General features: G+C 40.6%; 1 long non-coding RNA gene across 1 annotated transcript in view; it reads left to right on the plus strand.

Annotated features, from left to right (window-relative positions):
• The window catches only part of LOC146079630 (uncharacterized), a 197,641-nt gene extending 175,443 nt beyond the window's left edge, over window positions 1-22,198 (plus strand). Inside the window, exon 3 of the long non-coding RNA XR_014474663.1 lies at window positions 21,989-22,198. This is a non-coding gene — a long non-coding RNA (uncharacterized LOC146079630). The remainder of the gene's footprint in view (window positions 1-21,988) is intronic.
• The last annotated feature ends 843 nt before the right edge of the window (window positions 22,199-23,041 follow it).

Genomic DNA, 23,041 nt, shown 5'->3' on the forward strand with positions numbered 1-23,041 from the left:
CCGACGTGGATAGTGGGGGTATGAAAAGGTCGTAGGACGCGTACCGCCGCCCCTCGTGGGCTCGCTGCGCTCGCCACGCATCGGGTTGACGTTGATCGTGGGGTGGCATTAACAATTCGGGTGCCCATTATACACTTCAGGGTGCCTATTTGGCCTCTGTGGCCCATTTAACATTGTTTCCTATGGAAAAATCGGGTCAATTGAGGCATTGAACAGGAAAATTGGGTCAATTGAGACATTTAACATTGTTCCCTATGGGAAATCTCGGGCATCTCGTCGGTTGATCGCACCCGATTTTTTAGTGCATTCAATGCCCGAGATGCCCGAGATTTTTTACTAACGATGCCCACGATCAAAATCGTGGGCGCCCTTCTAAGTAAAGAGTACCATAGGTTTAGTTCCATGATGGATGTTTCTGATATATTCCAAGCAAGACTAATGTTCTGGTGTGCTTTAGAAGGCTCTCATTATGGGGTCAATTAATGTATTACACTTTGCCAATGTTCCATATTAATAGCTTACTATTATTAAATAAATGTTATTGCAGTGGGAGCTTGTAATATTCAGCATTATTATACAGAGATATAATCTAATAGGCAAAGAAATAACATGAAAGCTTTAGGAATGGACCACAATTAATGTGAAGTTAATAACAAAAGACTTTACACACATAATTTCAATATGACCATTGATTTTCATGGGGTTTCTTCATGTTGTAGTGCATACAATTATTGGATGCATGATTTGAAACATTGCTGATGAATTCACCTTTTCTAAATCATCAAATTGACTCAAGTTTCATAAATTTGAGTAAAATCAATTTTTTTTTCAGCAGAAAATGTTTTTGATGTGGCACATTTGGTTGGTATCTCTATTAGTGGGCATAAATAATAGCACATACTTTACTAGTTAGGATTTTAAAGCATTAGTGAAAAAAAACTTGTGCGTGTAACAAAAATACACCTAGTATTGGCATTTATGGTTCATTTAGATATCTATTTGCTAGTCATTCACAAATGTAATGTTTTCTAATTAGGTTCTGAGTTCACAGACAATGGAAAAGATGTTGCAGTAAAATAACTATTTATTTCAAAAGCTTTTGAACCCTGACTGCACAAAGGAGTTATCTAGTATAAACATAGCATGAGTAACTTCGCTCAACTGGATGAAGTTCACAAATCAAAGGATATTTAATGGAAAGTCAAAGATCAGGGAGCAGAAAGGAAACTAGTCACTTGTGTAAGGTTACTGATTCTAGTTGTGTTTATTTAACAGAATTGGCTTTATACATTTTGTAGGTATTAAGGTGATAAAATAAAGATATACACTCCAAGGCAGATCACATGTTAGGATATACAGTAGTATAATAAGGCTCATTCTGAGATAGGAGCCAAGCAGAAAAAGCAAGTATCTGTATCTGGAACACAGAAACAAGAGAGCAGGTACACCAAGCAACAATTACAATAATTGTAATAATTCTATATCATCTACAAGGTTTATGGCATAAGATTGGCCAATATTATGAGCCTAAACCACCCTAGGGAACTACACAGATGAAGGATAGCAGGGAAGTATCACAGTGTTTTGGAAAACAAACACAAAGTGCCAGATGTATCAAGCTTCAAAAAATGATAAAATGGAGAGTGATAAACAGTCAGCCATATTAAAGGCTGGGTGTGAAAAATGGACAGGTAGGAGCTGATTGGCTGGTTGATTGGCTGATCCACTTGATCACTTTTTGAAGCTTTATAGGGAGTAGATGTACGAAGCAGTGATAAGTGAGCCCGAGGAGAAGTGTCCTATGGCAACCAATCAGCTGCTCTGTATAATCAGTGGTCGAAGTGGGGCGGTATACGGGGGTATGGCATACCCCCACTTTAATCTGAAGATAAAAAAAAAAGTTTTTTCCCCCCCTCAGGATGCTCTCTGATCACTCAACAGCACATATTGTGCTTTTGTAATACCCCTGTACAACGGGGCAGTCTGGCAGGGGACGTTGATGGACAGGGGGGTGTCCGAAGGTGCGCACTATATTCACTCTTTACTTTTCCATACCCCCACTTCAAAATTTCCACTTCGACCACTGTGTATAATTATATATTATGCAAATGAATAGATGTTACCTCAGTGCTGATTGGTTGCCATGGGCCACTTCTCCTCTGGCTCACTTCTCCCCACTGCTTCATACATGAAGGAGCGCATGGTCTTTGTATACTGACAGAGGGGGAGATTCTCTCAAACAGAAATGAGGTAAAAACCCAGTTATCTGGGTTTTTACCGCATCTCTGTATGCTCTGCAAAAGCTGGCGATTCCCTGCAGAAGCCTATGGGCTTGTTACCGCAGCGATGTGTGAGGGATCCATCACGGATCCCTCCCAGCATGCCCTGCGGCTGGCGCCGTGCTCTGCACATGGGTAGATGGACTCCCGGGTCACAGACTTATCGCAAGAGCTGTCCCTTGCATTAATGACCGCATATGTTAGAGCATATGTGGTCATTAAGAATGCGGTGGTCGGCGAAGGGTGGCGAACAGGGCTGCGGATGTTAGAACATCCTGCCCAGAGACTCTGTGCCCCTGAGCCATTTCTCTCCCCACCCTGCGCTAGCAGCTCACGGCTCCAACAAGCAATGGGGTGGTCTGGTGCACCCCTGGACCACCCCGCAGTTTCGCCTAGGGTTTCATGCTTCATTGAATCGTCCCATTGGATGTGCTGCATGTCCAATGGGATGATTCTCAGGTTGATGTGGTATAGTTACATACAGCATATTGTGATACATTGCACCAGTAAATAGGAATGTATAGTGTGTTTAGTGTGATCTACTGTATCATTACATTGCATTGCCACGTCACTGGCTGGTACTGACTGAAATTTGTTACTTACATTTCTTTCATGACCACTATAAACATCACACTGTCTCATTAGACCAGTGCAGTAACCTCTCATTTTCTTATTGTTCACTATATTTTTCTCATCTAAAATATTATATTTAAATATTGAATTTTTACTATTTACACAAATTCTGTATGAAATGAAAGAGAACAGCATTTTCATTATATAAACAGATGCTCATAATAATTAAAAAAAAAAACTAAAATAGTATGGAATCCCCACAAAACAGATCTTTTTAGTGTCTACACATGTTTTAAATCTAAATTTTTAAACTCTCCACAATTATTACCATCCAGATTCGTAACTGCCTTTAAATAAATGTAGACACCTTAAAATATTAGGAGGATTAGCTAACCTCTCCATAAAGTTTGTTTTATGGTCAGACACTGATACAATGACAAACACAACGATCTGATTTATGAAGCAATTTATGTGAAAACATATTAAAGCAACTGATCTCCAAGGTAAATGTAGCTATATACCATAATAACAAACCAAAATTAGAAAATGGGAGTTTAATCTAATCAAAATACAGTAAAAAAAAATTCAAGTTAAAATAGAATATATTTGAATATAAATGGGTTTTCAAATATTATTTAATTGGTGATAAAATGCTACAGTAATTGCTAATCAAATCACATTCTAATAATGACAGTTGTGTTACTTAGCAACCCATCTGTCAAACATGTAACTGTGAGTGCAAAGCTATTCTTAATGCTGAAGATTTGTACAGATTTTTTCTAGACTTTTGGATAACCATAGGAAACAATGGATGAAATAATTCATAGTTGCCTACAATGACATATAAGTGGTATTAGTTTATTGATAGATAGCAGGCCCAACCATTCTCACATACATGTACACTGGTGATGAAATGTAGCTTGAGCTGAACAGAATTTCATAAGCTAATGGTTAATAGTGCAGGTACACTGAAATCACTCTGGAGCGAAGTAGCAGAAGTGGCAGAAGTCCCTAAGGTAATGAATACTTAGCCCTTCGGAATGGGAGGACTGTAGAGACTGAAGGGGGCTGGCAGAATAGACACTGAAAACGCTGGAGAGATAGAAAGGAGCTGGATGGAGAGAAAGAAAGAAGTGAGTGGACTGAGGAGACACCAGGGGGTGTTGACAGGAGTGACATAAGGGGTCCGGCTGGAGAGACAGAAAGGACTGGATAGATAGAAGGGGGTTAGCATGAGAGACAGAAGGGGGCTGACTGGAGAGACAGGGGAGCTGGCTGTAAAGGATGGCCCTAACCCTCCCTACTAATACTTAAACCTAACACTTCTGCCTTACAACCTATCCCTACCCCCCTTTTATGTGCCTAGCCCTAACCCTCTGCCCCGCAGCCTAATCCTAAATCTTCCCCTAGTGCCAAAACCTAACCCCTCCTTCCCTGGCCTAACATTAAGGTTAGGTCTATTTCCAAGTAAGTTAAAGAACCTGTCACTTGACAGGGCAGGACAGAGGGAGGAGCATGGTCAGAAAAAGGGTTCTAAATTAACCCTTGCAGACTTGCTTCGCTCACCACACTTTGGGCATGCTGGCAACCCACCCTTGCTCCTCCCCTTGGGTGAGAAAGGTCCTTTAGCCCACATGTATTTAGCAACTACCCTAACACTAACCTGCCTCAGTGTTACAAGCCGCCTCTGCCTGGTCTGGGTAACTGCAGCCTGACTCCTGTGTGTGTGGTCTGTGCAGTCTCACCTGTCACTTAATTAGGCCATTACTTTGTGTCTGGCTGCCCAGCTGCAGTGAATCCATGTATCAGGAGGCTTGTCCATTTTTTGCTGTCCTTATTGGGTATTGCTTCCTATATTACCCAGCCTGTACTAAATTATTTGTGGGTTATACCTTGAACAAATCTGAACAATCCTGACAAAGCCTGTGTTACCCTAACTATCCTGAACTGATCCTTTACAGATACTGTCAAGCCCTATTACCTTGCTTGAACCTGTTTCCCAGAGCTTGCTGTAACCCTTCAGGCGCCTTTTGTCGAGTCCTGTGCACTCTAGATGACACTTCTGAATGTGTCCTTTTTGATAACCATATACAGTATGTAAACAGAACTGCTCCTCAGTTTGGTCCCTATATCTGTTTGTCTGTGTCACTACTAGTGGCTACCAGTGCCTTTCTGTTTACCTGTCTGTAAATGGAACTGCTCCCACAGTCTGCTCCCGTTGTTCATCCCTCTGTGTTGCTTTAGCATCTATTATGCTTTTGCAGATTCAGTAGTCAGTTGTTCATCTTCCTGTGGGTTACCGGGACTTGCTTTTTGTTATTATTCCAGCATTCTGGCTATCTATGTGTGAATGTATCAGTGCAGCTCCGCAGTCCGGTGTAGTAGTCCGTTTGCCAGTAAACAGTGTTGTACCTTAATAATGTACTCAGACGCTATCATTGACTTTTACATTTACCCTCGGCCATTGCTGTCCACTACCCTGTACTTATGTGCTAACATCTACAGTACAGTGATGCTAGTGTGCACCATCTGCTGCAGTGGTCCAGTGCCAGCTGCACACAGTAGTGTACCTTTGTTCCTTGTTTAACCTGTGTGTCGTGTCCTTCCTTTTGTGTCCCAGGCTGACTCCAATTCTGTATTTGCCATGCCCAGCCTCATTTATCAGCCTTGTCCATTAGAAGACCTGGGGGCATCTGAGTACTGGGTGGACCTAATTCACTTGGGAAAGGTGGATGCTAAAGAAGGCTTTAAGGACTGCTGGGCAAGAGCAACAGTGCCACCTAGTACCACCCTGGTGTCCACCTTAACATCCAGCATACTTACGTTCAGCATCCCAGAAGTAGGTATTACAGCTCCGACATTTTCATTGATGTTGGGATTCTGTCGCCTGTCCCCTGGTGGTAGTTTGGATGATGGCGTCAGCATTGTGAATACCAGCATTGTGACCACCCAGATGCTAAACACATCCCATTCTTATTAGGAATAGCTACTATTAAAAACAATATGTGTATGTGGCTCGTGTTTACTAATAATTTGTTACAATAAGACATATTACATACAAAACAGAAATAGAATGCACAGTTACATGTGAAATTCTATTCCTTTGTGAGATAAGCATCAATATAGTAAAAATATTTAGATTGGTTCAAGCATTCAGAATAATAATCACGGTGAGTTCAATCGGGTTTTATACCATGTACATAAATAGGGCTTAAAAAAAACTATAAAAATTAGTCCCAAAAAATGTACAGTCTCAATCTGCAATTTAATATGTGCTTGATTAGCCTGTTTTATTACCAACAGTGATCCAACAAGATATATTGGAGCTCCAGTATTACCTTGTGGTGTCCTAGCAAACATATTAAGTGAAAAATTGTGTCCCAATCCAGTGTGCCTAATGAATAGGCTGTTATTAGCATAAGATCTCCACTCATAGTGGAGTTTCCTTTATTATTAAAAATACACTACAGATACAAGCTGGTTGATCCCTGCTCCCGCCTTGCCTGTCTTTTTACTCAGTGGCAACTGCAATCTACTCAGTCTTGAAGGCGCTGAAGAAGTGGTACTTCCATGTGATCCCTGACTGAATTAGCCCTATTGTCATGGCTATGAGTTTTGGGAACCCGGCATATGTGTGAAGTCTGTGCAAGAGGGTGGAAACAGGCAAAGAGACAGAGCAATCCTTGACCGGGATTCGAACCCGGGCTTCAGCAGAGAGAAACGTATCCTGACCACTGGATCCCCAGGGAGTTAGTATTGAGAGCAGAATGATGAATGAATTGTTGTATGACTGAATTGTACAGGTTATTAGTGTTCTATGGATGATACAAGATATTGATAGGACTGTACTGGACTGGATACTGGAAACAACTGAACCAGACTGGACTGACTGGATACAGGATATGAATGGTGGAAGGAATGATTTACCAGGAGACCAGACCGGACGTCAGGATGTGCACTGGTGCTGGTAGCTGGAGGTGCACATGAGCTGGGTTAACATGAACCAGGGAAGTCAGTAATTACACACAGGAGGCTCAGATAACAAGCTCACACTGAGCTGTGTGACTTGAGGAACTGACAGCATTGGAGTCCCAGGTCTCTATTTATACCAAGATGATGGATGACTGGAGAAAGGTGATTCAGAGAGACTCAGGCTGACACAGGATTGGATAGTTCATGGTCAGATGATCAGACCCTGTGATGTCAGTACTCCAGGTAGGCTTTGAAGTGGAGAGAGGCCTAGTAGGCCGTAAAACACTGAATCCTAACATGCACAGGGAATGCTGGCTTTCAGATCCAGATACAAAGCGCTGATTTGCAGAGGTAATTAAGGGCTGCACCAAGGTTGTGCTAATTACTCATAGAGGAGAGTTCAAATGGAGAAATGCTGAACTAGTGCTAGCAGCGAGCTAAGGGTTCACAGCTGTCAGAACAGTGGGCTAGTCTCTCAGGTGTCTAATTAGGGAAAGCTGACCATAGTTTCACACACAGTGATTGCTGCCTAGGTGCAGGCTGACTGAATCCAGTTAGATTACACTGAGATACCATGTAGAAACTGGGGAACAGAATAACAAACACCCAGGTTCGTGACACCTATAATACCTTTCCAGACTTCTAAGTAAAGTAAGGCTACTTAATGGGGTGACATCCCATATTCATTGAGTTGTGTGCTTAGTAAAAGCTATAATGGTAATGATGGTGTGTATAGTACATGTTATGATTTAATGGGATTACTGACATACTGTCATTTGATTTTAGGCCAGCACTGAGGTAACTTTATCAACATTTTTATAAATAGCAGCTGCTTTCTTGTTACCGGTAATTTCTCTACTGATTTACATCTAATCTCTACTACAGATGGAGCCACTCTCATATATTCCTTTAATCGGATTAAGTGAATAATAGCATGACTATGCTAATCCCCTACTGTATTGCTCTATGTATTGTATTGCTGCTGAGAACAATAGGATAGCCATGCTGAGCCATGGCTTAAGGAAGATAAATGAGAGGGGCTCGATCAGTAACTGCTTCATGCTTCTCCCCCAGTATGCCCCCAATATCTGAAGTCACACATGGGGGGAAATTTACTAAGACGGAGCTTTATTTCACAATATGTTGCTATGGGCAACCAATCAGAATCTGCTTCTTATTTATTTAGCACCTTCTAGAAGATAATAGATAGTTACTAATTGGTTGCCCATAGCAACATCCCATCTAAAATAGAACTCCCATCTTAGTAAATTTCCCCCTTTCAGTGATTGGAGCTTAATTGCACCATAATAGCTTTCGTATAGAAACTAATATCTGTATTGTAGGCCTTTTATCCTTGTATGGCTGCCACCCTATTTCCTACATGAAGAGTAGTTAAAAAGATGGAATTGAGGGCCCAATTAAACATTGATGCTTATTTCCATTAGGATATTTTGTTCAGTTTTGCAGTGATACTAAATAAAATGGCATTACTTTTTTTTTACATTTAAATCTTTTATTGATTGTGATAGTAGAAAAAAACAAAACAGTAAATACATCAAATTAAACAATTAAACATTCAATGTCAAATTGTTGACATGTGGGAGGGAAAGGTGGATACATAACACTGAGAAAGGGGAAAAGAGGGAGAGGATTGGGGGGGGGGGGGGTACGGCATTGGTACAACAATATAGCATTTTTAGAGTAAAAAATGTATGAATAAGAAAACATTATGAACGGTCTGCCTTCTCAGTTAGCCAAATCACCTAAATAGCATCCGTGCTAAGGCTTATCTAATATTCTCTGGGAAGTTACTGATTGATACTCGGACCAGGGCATCCACATCTTGGTCGTGGATGGGGATAGTGATGTATTAAGAGGTGTACCTGCAGCTTCAATTTCAAATTGCGAATGATCAACCCTTTCTATGTCCATGATATTGGGAATATTAACTGTTCTCCAGTTTCCGGCCAGAAGACATTTAGTGGAAGCCAATACATGTCCAATTACATATTTATCAGAATAGAAAGTGGAATAAAGCAATTTTTGGCTGGGGGGGGGGGGGGCTGTTTCCCATCCCAGAATTGTCGAGATAAGTTGAAATACCTGCTTCCATAAGTCAGATATTTTAGGACAAGACCAGAAAACATGATAGATTGATCCTACTCCAACACATTGACGCCAGCAAGAGTTTGGGGTTGTAGGGCTAATCTTGTGTAATAAGGCTGGGGTTGTACATAGCCTATGTATGAGTTTGTAATATTGCTCAGTATGGGATATGCACTTTGAAACTCTAAAACAGCCCTGAAATATTGACTGCCATTCATCTTCTGAGAGGGTCAGGCCTATGTCGATTTACCATTTAAGTAACGGAGAGAGTTTCATAAAATGTGGGGAGTAACTAGAAAAACATGCCATCTAGAGAGTGCACCTTTACTATTCAGCTTACTAAAAGGTCACCAAGGATCCTGGGTAATGGTTTAAGGCTATGAAGGGTTGTGGAGACACTCCGCAACCAATGGCACACTTGTAAGTATTCTAAAAGTCTCTCCAGGAAATGGCGTAGTTAGACTGTACTTGGGAAAAGGTCTGCAGATTCCGAGATGTCCCCCAACGTGATAATGTTGTGGGATACCCACGCGTCAAGGGAAAAATCAGGGATCAGGCAAGCCAATCCATTCAATGATAGATTTAGAGTAGGTAGAGTGATTTCGGGTACTCGGGAGTTTAAAAAGTGCCAGGCCTTTCGCACCTTTTGTACCACCACAACAGAAGTATGCGTTAGACATTTCCCTTCAGAGGGAGGGAGCCACAACAAATCCACAAGAGGGAATTGGGACACAAGGCATTTTTCTATTCTCACCCAGGGTCTGGTGTCGTCTCTCGTTATCCAGGGTCCCACTGAGGAAAGAATAGAGGCTATCTGATATGCCTTAAGGTCTGGAAAGGCCAGGCCACCAAATAGCTGCGGTCTAACCATTATCTTTCGGGCTAGTCTAGGTTTCTTCCCTTTCCACACATATGATATAAATAATTTATCAAATTTATTAAGCAAGGCTGTTGGTAATGTGATGGGAATTGTCCTACATAAGTATAGTCATTTCGGAAGTAATTTTCAATGCAGCTATTTGACCCATCCAGGATACCTGTTGCATCATCCATTCTTGAAATAATTTTGAAAAGCTATTTATAATGGTAGATAGTTACAGGACGTAATGTCACTGATCTTTGCTGGAATATGTATACCAAGATATTTAATACTGTTACTCTGCCACGCATATGAGTAATGGGATTTCAGAAGGTCCAATAAAGTGGGAGGGAAATGTACTGGAAGTGCCTCTGTTTTTGAGCAATTTAATTTATATAGGGAAGCTAAGGAATAGTCCTTTAGAATTTTGTGTAGGGCTTGTAGGGAGGTGCTCGGGTTTGTGAGGGTCAACAGTACATTGTCTGCAAACAGACAGATTTCTAGGTGACACCAGAAATATAGGGGCCTTTGATTTCAGGTGTAGATCTTATAGATTCTGGTAGTGGTTCAATTGCCAGGGTGAACACCAGAGGGGATAGGGGGCAGCCCTGGCATGTGTTGTTAGAAATGAGTAAGGGGGTTGAGAGCATCCCATTAATAAAGACCCTAGCTGAAGGGTCGGTGATCGAGGTAAGTGCCCTGCCTACGAAACCAAACTTGGCTAAAACTGCTTGCAAATATCCCCAATGTAATCTGTTAAATGCCTTCTCCGCATCCAACATTCGCATCCAACCAAAGCAGCAGAAGAGATCCAGAGGATGCGGAGAAGGCATCTAGAACATCAATTACCCTTCTGGTGTTGTCAGACGCTTGTCGCTCACCCACAAAGCCTACTTGGTCGAAGCAGATTAGAGATAGGAGCAATGGTGCAAGTCTATTAGTTATCAACTTTGCGTATATTTTAACGTCTGTATTCAGGAGAGCAATGGGGCAGAAATTAGCTAAAATGGAGGGATTTTTTCCTGGTTTTTGGAACGCTACGATTCGCGCTTCCAGCATCTCCAAAATGCCATTATTTTTTAACATTACTTACCACTCCAGTGAGTTCCTGTGGCATCTTCCACAATGCTGCTGGCAGCCTATCATGAGTGCTAAAGTTGTTAAATAGGGCCCATAGAGGAGATCTGTTTAAAATAATTCCCCTTACATTAACAACAAATACAGTGACCATAAAAGAAATGAGTTCATCTCCAGCGTGTGAAAATACTTTTTAATTAGGCTTTGTTTAACAGTACAATTTGAGATTTATCACTTTTTTTTTTCATTACATTTTTCAGTAAATCTGTTTCTTCTCATCTAGAACGTGATCTTAAAAATATGTTATAAAAGCTAGAAATATTATTTAGAACTTACATTTGTATATTTTACACAATAACTATTGTTGAAATGTGAGAATATATAACCGCGCCAAACAGATAATTGTTTTTAGACAAATATTTCAACCATTAAAATTACATATTATGGACAGAGAATATTTTGTCCAAACATATAATGACTTATTTATATTTCATTAAATTGTGGATCTCTGATTTCTAAGCTAAGAAAACTGTATCCTGTTATTTGTGATGATTATCTCATAAGCAAAGCAATATTTAACTGGACTGTTCACAACAAAAGAATAACTGGTGATCTATGAACTCCTACGATCTGTGCTCCTGTATCCATTTGCCAGGCTCCTTGCTTTCTTCTCAAATGCAACAAGGGAAAAAGTTGAAGGCCAGACATGATTCATCACATGTAGAGCAGCCAATTCACATTCTAAACTTTATAAACTCAAGGGATGGAACAGCTGTGTAAAGCTGATCATTTAAATAATGATGAAGGCAAAGGATAAGCGGACCTGGTTTATATTAAAGGTGCAGTTTTGTATAGTAGCAAAGTTAACCAATTAAACATTTTTTAAGGAGAAAGATAAATGTATACACAAATAGAATTCTGCAGTCTTCTAGTTCACTCTTTGCACTACTTAACTACAGGCTAGCCATAGTCTAATAATGCTATACAAACAGTAGCAATTTGAGCATGTATGCATACAAAAATACTGTAATCGAAATGTAATTAGAATAGGTGTGATTTTATATTTATTTATTTACAGTTTCTTATATAGCGCAGCAGATTCCGTTGCACTTTACAATAGTAGACAGTGATATAACAAACTGGGTTACAACAGACAGACTTGGAGGTTAGAGGGCCCTGCTGCAAGCTTACAATCTAAAGGGACATCGGAGGGAAACACAAGGACAGGCACCAGTAATAGCATAGCAGTCCCACCAAGTTACAAGTCCAGATGGGAAGCTATATAATACATAAGTGCCTCAGAGGGTTATGCATGTAGAACTTAAATATGATAGGCTTGCCTGAAGAGGTGTGTTTTCAGGGAATGCTTGAAAGTTTGGAGGCTAGTGGAGAGTCTTATTGTGCATGGAAGGGCATTCCATAGGATGGGAGCAGCCCGATGAAAGTCCTATAATAGTGAATGGGAGCTAGTGATCCGTTCAGAAGAGAGACACAAATCTTGTGCAGAGCGGAGTGGTCGAGATGGGAGATATTTTGTGATATTATATATATATATATATATATATATGTGGAACAAAATAACAGAGGGGGCGCCTATGGTGTAGTACCTTTTTTTTAATTTTTAAAAAGACAAATAGACAATCCGTTTAAAATAGGTAGAGCATCCGTACCAAACAATTCATCAGGTGTGGACTTAATACCACATGATTCAATCTACAACCCACTGATACATCAGCTACAGGAACCAGCCCGCCGTCAACAGATGGAATAGTGACTCACGGAACTTCTCAGCACGGTGCACCACAATGTCCAGCAGTGTCGGAGCAGCACGGGTCCCGGCGGCTTCTCCTTAGCCCGGTCAATGAGGATAGTCTGGTGTCACTCTGGCCACGCCCCAACGTCGTCGTCACACTTCGTCAGAGGGGTGTCCACAGTGACGCTGGCTCCCTCTCTTAACATGCAGTCAGCTAATCCTCAATCGGGAATTTACATACATTTAAATACATTTAATATACCATATAGCGTATTCCTTTTCTCAAGAAAAACTTTGTATATAACACAGCGCTATTGTCGCTAGATTTTATAGTGACGACAGAGGGAGATTTGTTCAAATCTCCCTCTGCCGTCACTATAAAATCTAGCGACAATAGCGCTGTGTTATATACAAAGTATATATAGGACTAAGGACTAGTGTATAAATACCTGAGATTGGGACAATCTACTCAGAAGAACCCAGTGAAGGGTTATACAGTAGGAGCAAGTTTCATCTTTGCTCCTTTGTCCATGGCTAGCCATGGCTAGCCATGGCTATTCTATTGTTCTCAGCAGCAATACAATACGTATTGCAGCTGAGAACAATAGAATAGCCATGGCTAGCCATGGCTAGCCATGGCCAAAGGAGCAAAGATGAAACTTGCTCCTACTGTATTAACTGCAGGTGTCAGCGCACCACAGTTAATCTCTTGTTTAAATATATATATATATATATATTCAATTTTTCCTCTTCTGAGAAAAACGACATCTGCACACCAAGAATGCTCACAATTGATTTTAAGCATATAATTGTAAGTCCATTATTGAACAACACTTAAAAACACATGGCAACATATTGCATAAGGAAAATAGCAGTGGGTCACTTATCCTGAACGGGCCATCACCATAGTGCCCGTGGAACTCCACGCTGGTCCCATAACCAATCTGCTCGACAGCCTGTTTCGGTGGGTAACCATAACTGAGCAGTCACCATATAAATAGGGCACAGAGGCCCGCCAAAATCAGCACAATAAGACTCACCTGTGGTTTGCAGCTCAATGGAAATCAAGATCCATTTAGCATAGCAGCATTTACTGCAGTGGAACGCACACCGCGGCGCGTGACACGCACGCACTTCTGCTTCCTGTGTGCTTCATGTGGCACATCCCCCGCCTGCCGTTTTACACCATAGTGCACTCAAACATGTGGGGCAGAGAGCTCCAGAGTGGGAACCGCAATCTGCAGCCCGCACCCTGTGCTCAATCAATGGCAACAACATGAATACAACGAACGGCAGCTGGAACGCAAGGCAGTCGGCCGTGGAACGCATGGCCATCTTGCCTGCATCATCCAATAGCTTAGCCAGTAAGTGCAGCACCTGATACTCGGCTGGGCAGGGCTAAACAAAGGGTATGCGTGATTGGCCACAATAACTAGCATTTACTGCAGGGTAAAATACCTATTTGAAGAAAATTGAGCTTTGCAATATATTCCACATAGTAGAGACCTGCTACTGTAACTGATCTGGCAGACCCCAGACCCCTAACTTTTGAGCAATTATAGTGAAGACCAACCACCATCAAAACAATAGTGCAAATATACAATGTATATACTGACATCCACCATATTTTAGCATCATATGGGTGATATAAGTGAAGGTGTCATACAAGGACAGTTCATTAAGATACACAGTCACAAAGAAAATTGTTAACAATAACAACAGTATCAATATGGTAATACCCATGCAAGTAATTCCACTTAGAGGAATACATTTAAATTAAGTTCCTCATTCAGGCCAGAGGGATTAAGTGAATTCAGATCATATATAAATACGCTCTCCTTGCGTAGGAGGGTGAGATGACGATCACCACCCCTTTTAGGGTTCTTCACATGATAAAGAGGCATAAACTTAAAGTCCTTTATGGTATGCCCGGCATCGAAAAAATGTCTGGCGACCGGTGGTGTAGTTTGGTCCCGGATGGTCATGGCTTTTTTGATAGAGGACCGGTGCATGCTGATCCTCTCTTTAAGCATCCTAATGGTTTTGCCGATGTACAAGTACGGGCAAGGGCAAACAATCACATACACAATGTACTTGCTCTCACAGGTCATCCGATGTTGTAGCCTGTATTTGAGGTTTGATAAAGGGTGCTTAAAGTGTTCTCACATGATTAGATGTTGGCAATTTACACACCCACTACACTTGTAGGCTCCATTCTTCATACTCAACCAATTGGTGTTATCGGGAGTATAGCTGATATCGGAATAGGTGATTTCATCCTTTAGGTTTCTGCTACGTTTGTATGCGAAGAGTGGGTACTCTTGACAAAACTGGCCCATTACTGGGTCAGTCTGCAATATGTGCCAGTGTTTTAGGACTACTTCTCTTAATTTAGGAGATGCAATGGAGAAGGTCGTGGGCAGGATCATCCGACTGACAGTCCTGTCCCGTTTCTCCTGCTCCAAAAGGATTTTTCTGTCCATTTGTAGGCATCATTTAATCGATTGCTCCACCTCTTCCTTGTTGTAGCCCCTTTGAAGGAAATCATTTCCCATTTTTCTGAGCTCCTGGGGTAATTTGTCTGCATCAGAGGTAATCCTCACAACCCTTAGTAGCTGAGAGTACGGCAATCCGCGCTTCAGCGGTGATGAATGGAAACTCTATGCTCGTAATACAGAGTTAATGTCCGTCTGTTTTTTGTAAACCGAGGTTTCAAAAATTACCGTTATTAATACAGACATTAACATCCAAAAAACAAATTTGTGTGGGACTACTTGCATGGGTGAACCTAATGGTGCCAGGTAATTCATTAAGGTATGCCATAAAGGAATCCAATCTCTCCGGACCCCCCGTCCACAGAAAAACAATGTCATCGATAAATCTTACGTATGACATGTATAATTGCATGTATAATTGAATATGGGATCTGGCACCCAACAAATTGGATACCAAGTGGAGTGCGGTTTTTCTCTGTGCATCTATATATATATATATATATATATATATATATATATATATATATATATATATATATATATATATGTGTTGCTGGCTGGGACTCAGAGAGACCTTCATCCAATAAGACACTATACAAGTGTAAATTTGAAGTCAACGTTTCGGGCTGTTATGCCCTTTATCAAGACAAATCAAAGAGCAAGTTGAGCATTTATTACTACTGATCATTGTGTATTAGCAGTAGTGTAAATTCTGGTTGCCGGTTTCCTAGCAACAGGAATTTCCAGCAGCATGGTAATGATTAGGCCCACGTGATGTGCCGCATCATCATGCCTGGACCCAGAAGTTGCGAGGGCGGCAGGAGTCGTACTGCAGCGCAATGTGAGTATAAATCTAGTGTAATGTCTTGTTTGTTTTATTTGTGATGAAAATTGCCTGTAAGTAATTGAAACATTGAAAATTCATCAAACCCTGTCTCTTGGTGGTTTATTTTTAAGTCTGGGGATTTGAACAAATCTCCCTCTGTCGTCATATTGTGATCACTGTTCCCCAATGTCTCCCTTATGGTTAGGTTAGTAAGAATTTCCCTATTGCTGCTTATCAAAAGATCCAGAATATTGTTATTTCTGGTTGGACTTTCAATAAATTGATTCAAATAGTGGTCATTCAGGGCATCCAATAAAACATCAATTAGCGGTACTACTTGACATATCTTTCCAATTTTTTTCTGGGTAGTTAAAGTCCCCCATAATAATGTCCCCTAAGCTGGCCGCTTTTCCCAACTGTAGCATGAGGTCTTTTTCCTCCTCTGTATTTATGTTCCGCAGCACTTTACAGAGAATATTTGAGCATTCACATCAGTCCCTGCCCCAGTGGAGCTTACAATCTATATTCCCTACCACATGTACACGCACACACAGACATTCTAGGGTTAATTTGTTGGGAGCCAATTAACCTACCAGTATATTTTTGGATTGTGGGAGGAAACCGGCGTACCCGGAGGAAACCCATGCAAGTATGTGGAGAATATACAAACTCTGCACAGTTAGGGCCATGGTGGGAATCAAACCCATAACTCTAGTGCTGTGAGGCAGTAATGCTAGCCACTACACCATCCATTCTGCCCCTACTATAAGTTGTCCTGTGAATTTTGTTTGTATAATAGCTTTATAAGTGTGTCTTATTTTGAGTCTGTTATTTTTATTTGAAGTCTTCAGTCATTATTTGTGTCTGTTATTTTTATTTGAAGTCTTCAGTCATTATTTGTGAGTGTGTATGTGTGTGTGTGTGTGTGTGTCTGTGCTTAATGGCCTCTTATAAGGCACATAATTGAGCATGTGAGTAACTGAGGGCTAATATGTGTATACTTTCACATGTGAAAATCTACATGTGAAATACTCCTTAAATTTGAGTATTTTCTGTTGAAATTTTTTACAATTTGTATTTGTTTAAACATCGTATAGGCATGTAGTTCCCGATACAAATTATTAGTAAATTTCCAAATAATATTGAACTAATTTTAAATAAAAGGCATGTTCTTTCGATGGCATATTTATTTGTATACCTACAGCAATATGAATACTAATGGTATTATCGGCTGTAAAAATTCAAAATACTAATGTACTTCCACATTAGTAAATTTCAAATTTACGTATATGTGCCCATATTTCAATATGAATTAATATGAATACACCAATTCCGACCGTATTTCGCTTTTTTTTTATATTTGCAAACATGTTTTTTAAATATCTTAGTAATAATACTTGACATGGTTAATATTGTGAATTTTTCTGATTATGTGTTGGAATATAATGGGTTAAATAATGCTGTTTGTTTACATTTTAATTTTTCATTTTTATTTTTGCATTTGAACAATTTCACTGCTCACACATTTTTTTGTCCCCTGACATCTAAAGTTGAAATAGTCTTATATGTTCTTCAACACTGGCATCAAGTATGGGAAAAAAAGCTTTAATACATTAAGCACATACTTAACAGAATGAGTCTTTTGTTTTAGCCTCATTTATTTCACAATTCATTAATATAATGCATTCAGATAAGATTGTAAATGAACAGAAACTCAAACTTAACAGCAAAAAGTAATAAGAGATTAATGCCAAGCCTAACAGTGAATACTTACATGAGCTACTAAAACATTGTTATTAATAAATGACGTGTGTGTAATGTGTTAATGCCCTTGTATTCTGTAGGCTATATGGACACCTTAAACCCTTATGTTCTGTTAAGGAAGTGGCTTGTTAGTTATTGTTAGAGATGAAAATGCCATGAAAAACAATACTCGTTTGCTACTATAAAGTATTATATGGCCTAGATCCAAACATCCATGTACAACTTGTAAGCGCTAGGACTGTGAGAACCTCTTGTCCTACATCTTTTAGCTTAGAAATAGGAATTATTTGGGAGCTCAGTGAAGTATGGTGTTACAAGCTTTATTAACTTACTGAGGTTGAAGAATAGGAAAAAAAGTTATTTAATATTCTGGATAAAGGAAAGGAAAAGTATGTACAGAGACAGTGGAAAGGGGGGGGGGGAAGTGTGATACAGTCACTACTCCCACTTTAAATATAAATATATGTATGTACTGTTGCACTCATGAATGGACAACTTTGTTGACTTGACCTTGCTCTGAAAAACAATCTAATTCAAGATACTGCATCAGCCACTCTTCTGGGTATAGTTACTAAAGTGAGAGTTTAATAAACCTATACTTTATTAAATATACCGCAAAGAGTGGCTCAGAGGAAATAAGTATTTTTAGGCTTGAAATACAGTAAGTTACAAATGCCTCCATTAGCTAGGCCAGATGGTGGACTAATCTTTGTTTTTTGTTTATTTTATTATTATTATCATTTATATGGCACCATAAGGGTTCCGCAGCGCCCAAATACAGAGTACACATAATCAAAACAGGAAAACAGTGACTTACAGTTGAAGACAATACAGGACAAGTATAGGGTAAATGATTATAGGAACATCAGCTGATTGCTGCAACATACTGTAAGTATCCAGGTGTCAGCAAACAGCGTGCTTTGGTGCAGTCGAAGACTATTGAAGTAAGAAAGGATAAGCACACAAGGTAAGAGGTCCCTGCTCCTAAGAGCTTACATTCTAACAAGAAGGAGACAGACATGGGTGACACAGGAGGGGTAGACAGGGCGAGGAACAGAAGGTTAGGAGGACAGCTTGCTGGGTTTGGTGAAGAAGTGGGTCTTAAGAGCCCATTTGAAGTTCTGTATAGAAGTGGAGAGTCTGAGGGGGAGAGGTAGAGAATTTCAGAGTAAGGGAGCAGTACGTGAAAAATCTTGGAGGTAGGAGTGTGAGGAGGTAATAAGTCGGCAGGAGAGCCAACAGGCAGTAGCAGAGCGAAGAGGACGCTCTGCGGCTGGCAGGGTCGCATTGCATTTTTAATGGAAAACAGGCTCTGTGGGCCATTGTACCTTGTAAGATCCTCAACATTTTCCTAATGTGAGGCTTTTAGAAGGAATCAATATTGATGTGGCAATTAATTATTTGACATATGGATTATTGGGTGATTCAAAAATGAATGTTCAAAGCTAGTAACTCCTCAATATTGACAGTTATTGAACATGTCAGCATCTGCATAATATCTACATGTAAAATGAAACTATCCTACAGGGACTAGAGGGCTAGGGATACTCTATAGTAGTAACTGCTTAAATTAGGCAATGGTAGGGGAGTTTTAGTGTTAGGCACTAGGGTGTGTGTTAGAGATCAGGCATACTCATTGCTGGAAGCACCAGAGAATAATCATTAGAAATGCTATATAAAGTTAAACCAGCTCAAAATTATACCAGGTTTCACCCAATGTATGGTACAATTGTCAATAAACAAGATTTTTTTTGCTGCTCTAAATTTATGCCTGACATTTACTGCTTCTTGCTCGAAAGGTTTGAGGTTTGTCATTGCTTCTACAATGGAGGCGATTCTGAGTTGTGCAGGGCTTAAAGTGGTCCTGGAGAGGTGGTGGAACTCTGTTCCCTTAACACCGCCCCCCCCCCCCCCTCATTAGGCAGAGCCTAGACCAGTGCCAGGGAATTCGTGCCCTACCACCCACATACGCTGTGCCAGTGGAAGAAGCCGCTGGGACAGGCTTTTCTGTTGTAATTACTGTTCAGGACTGTGGTAGAGGTGGAACTCAGTTCCCCCTACCATTAGAGGTTCCACACCATTCCCCCTCACTTTAACCCCTGGTTGTGTGAAAGTAGATACAACAGGATACTTTGCAATTTGGTATTACCATGTTGCACTGCATGTGGGTTTGAGATGGAAGTATTTGCATGCACCCTTTTCTTGCAATAGGGTTTACATATGTATTTGTATGCACCACTTGCCTTACATTAAGTTTTCCGGATACAAAGTTAACTTATTAATTTGTTGAGCTGTGCTGTCAACTCAAAAGAATTCCCTTTGCGGCAGCATGGATTGTGTAATGGTTAGCATTCCTGCATCACAGCACTGAGGTCATGGTTCGATTCCCACCATGGCTCTAGCTGTGTGGAGTTTGTATATTCTCCATGTGCTTGTGTGGGTTTTCTCCGGGCACTCTGGTTTCCTCCCACAATTCAAAATTATACTGGTAGATTAATTGGCTCCCAACAAAATTAACCATAGAATGAATGTGTGTGCATGTAAAATGTGATAGGGAATATAGATTGTAAGCTCCACTGGGGCAGCGACTTTTGTGAATGTTTGACTATTCTCTGTAAATCACTACAGAATATGTGTGTGCTATATAAGAAACTATTAATAAATAAATAAAAATGTAATTGGTTGTTTGTCAGCTCTGTCCTATTCAATTAAGTTTGGCCACATGTTAAGCCCCAGAGAGTGCACATAATTCAGAATGTATAATATGGGTTACCACGTGTTACTTGTGGGCTTACAGTGCAGGTAAATGTAGAATAATTAAAAAGATCTGGATGTTGAACATAAAACTTTACACTGGTGGTAAATTGTAATATAAATATATTTTTTTAAATGAAAAGGTAAAGTAAAAAAACAGCTTTTTTTTTAACATTTAAAAAATCTCATTTGAAATTCACCATTCACTCTGCTACACAGCTAATGTTCTTTAAGTACAGTTGCCAAGATCTGTCAGATAATTATTTATGAAGGCTTCAAAATGTTTTTTCTTACTCAATAAACTTGTATTTTCGGCATAGTGACCTTTAAAGCTCTCAGAATGAATCAGCAGCATAAATTAAGTTCATGTTGAAACTACATATATGTTTTGCAACAAATCTGGAATATCCTGTAACCATAAAATGATTATTCAGATATTTTGATGCCAAGTTGCTTGGACATTTTGAGCAATCCCAGATATTATCAGTGCAAAACAAGATATGGCAAAACAAGAATACACAATTCTGGTGTAGTTATAATTTTATTCAGTACTTTGCCCACTATACATATTATATGCTTACACTTGGTTACTTAAAGGATGAAAAAATATCATGATATATATATTTTTATTGCTTTATTAATTGTTTTTGAATATCAAATCTGTGAAAAAAAATACTTAGCTAAAAACTATAGCTTTTACACTTTTTACCTAATGTGCATTTGCAGATGTATAAATCCCTGCAAAGGTGTTTATATCACATGCTTTCCCCCCTAAAAGTGTACTTCTGCCTCACCATCTGCTATTCCTGTAATGTATACATCCAATGATTGCACACCCAATCAGCAGTGACCTACGCAGATGGTTGCTTCATACAGTGGCGTAGCTACGTTTTGGGCGCCCCCCCGCCGTTAGGGGGGGGGCGCCCATACCCACCCCCCGCCGCCGCCCCGTCGAGCACCCACCCCCCCGCCGCCTATGCTAACCCCCTCCCCCGCAGTCTTACCTATCGCGCTGGTCCCGGCGGCTCCGTCCGTTCATCTGCTGAGGACCACCACAAAATGGCCGCCCCCGTACAGCAGACAGTTTCAGAAAACTGTTTGCTATATGGGGGCGGCCATTTTGTTGTGGTCCTCATCAGAAGAACGGAGCCGCCGGGACCAGCAAGATACGTAGGTCTGCGGGGGTTGGGGGGGTAACTATAGCACCGCAGCCCCCGGCGCCCCCACATGCACAGCGCCCCCCCGCACTGGCGGGGGCTGCGGTGCTATAGTTACGCCCCTGGCTTCATATTGTAACTCCATAGGCAGGATGTGCTGCACATGGATGTTTCCTTACACTGTATTTACTACACAAGCATTGGTTCCTTGTAAGGTTCACCTCCCACAGTGAAACCTTCGTGTTCCGCCTAACATAGCTGCCTCACCTGGTACACCTGTAGATAGGATGAAAATACATGGACCTTACTGTCTTTATGGGACCTGACTCTACACTGAAATCACTTAATTTTGTGTAATTTCTATTCCACCCAGGGTAATCCTACACAGTGCTCCCAAGATGGCTGCCTCACCTGTTACTTTGTTACTGTGGAATAAAAAACTCGTGGAAGTTATTATCCAAAATGCCTGGACCAAGACTACATTGTGCCTACTGTGTTAAGGCTTTCTTTTATGTCTGTGTGACTTATCTGTTGCAGTACTACCTAAATCCTATGTATTATGTGTGTTGTTTTGATGTCTGAAAAGCGCCTTGAGTCCTGCATTAGAAAGTGCACTATATAAATAAAAGTTACTTACTTACTTACAGTACCAATGTCCTCTTATATTTATCACATATATGTCATAGCATTTATATGATCCTTTTATTAAGCAATCATTTATTAAAAATCAACAGTTAAAATCAATTATATTAGCTTCTACATTTGCAACCATATATACAAGCAGGTCAGATCAATGCATTTGCTAGAATAATACAATATTAATTGTTAACAGTTTCTAAAATATCATTACACTCTGGGCATCCTTTAACATTGGATGTTGTTTTTTCTTTATAAAATATAGATTTTTGATGTCCAGTGTATTTATTTGACTTTAAATAGTATCTAAACGCCAAAGGGCATACAAAGTGGACATTTTAGCCCCTGTACCAGTGTCGGAACTACGAGAAGCAATGGAGTCATTTGCCACTGGGCTCCTGGCCTAAAGGGGCACTGACTCCATTGCTGCCACCGGGTCCCTGTTGGCTCTCCCCCCTTCTGGGGCTCTCCCCCTTGCCAGGCATGCACATATAGTGCGCCCGGCTCTCAGTGGTGCAAGTAGAATTTTTTTCTTGGTGGTACTGATAGCCTCCACCAAAAATGGGCATGTTCATGTGTCATCAGGGGGCGTGGTCACACAAAGCTAGAGGAGTGACTAAATGACAATAGAGGCGTGGACACAGGAGACAGGGAATGAGAAACAGGGAATGACTTGGGGTGGGTTGGCTCTTGCTTGGGGGAGAGCCAGGCAGCTTGTGCTTACAATAGTGGAGCCTGCTCTTCACGCTGTCGGCGCTGCTGATGCCTGTCAGTGTGACAGGCTAAATCA

This window comes from Crinia signifera, chromosome 5, assembly GCF_055691185.1.
Source record: "Crinia signifera chromosome 5, ASM5569118v1, whole genome shotgun sequence".
Classification (NCBI taxonomy): Eukaryota; Metazoa; Chordata; class Amphibia; order Anura; family Myobatrachidae; genus Crinia; species Crinia signifera.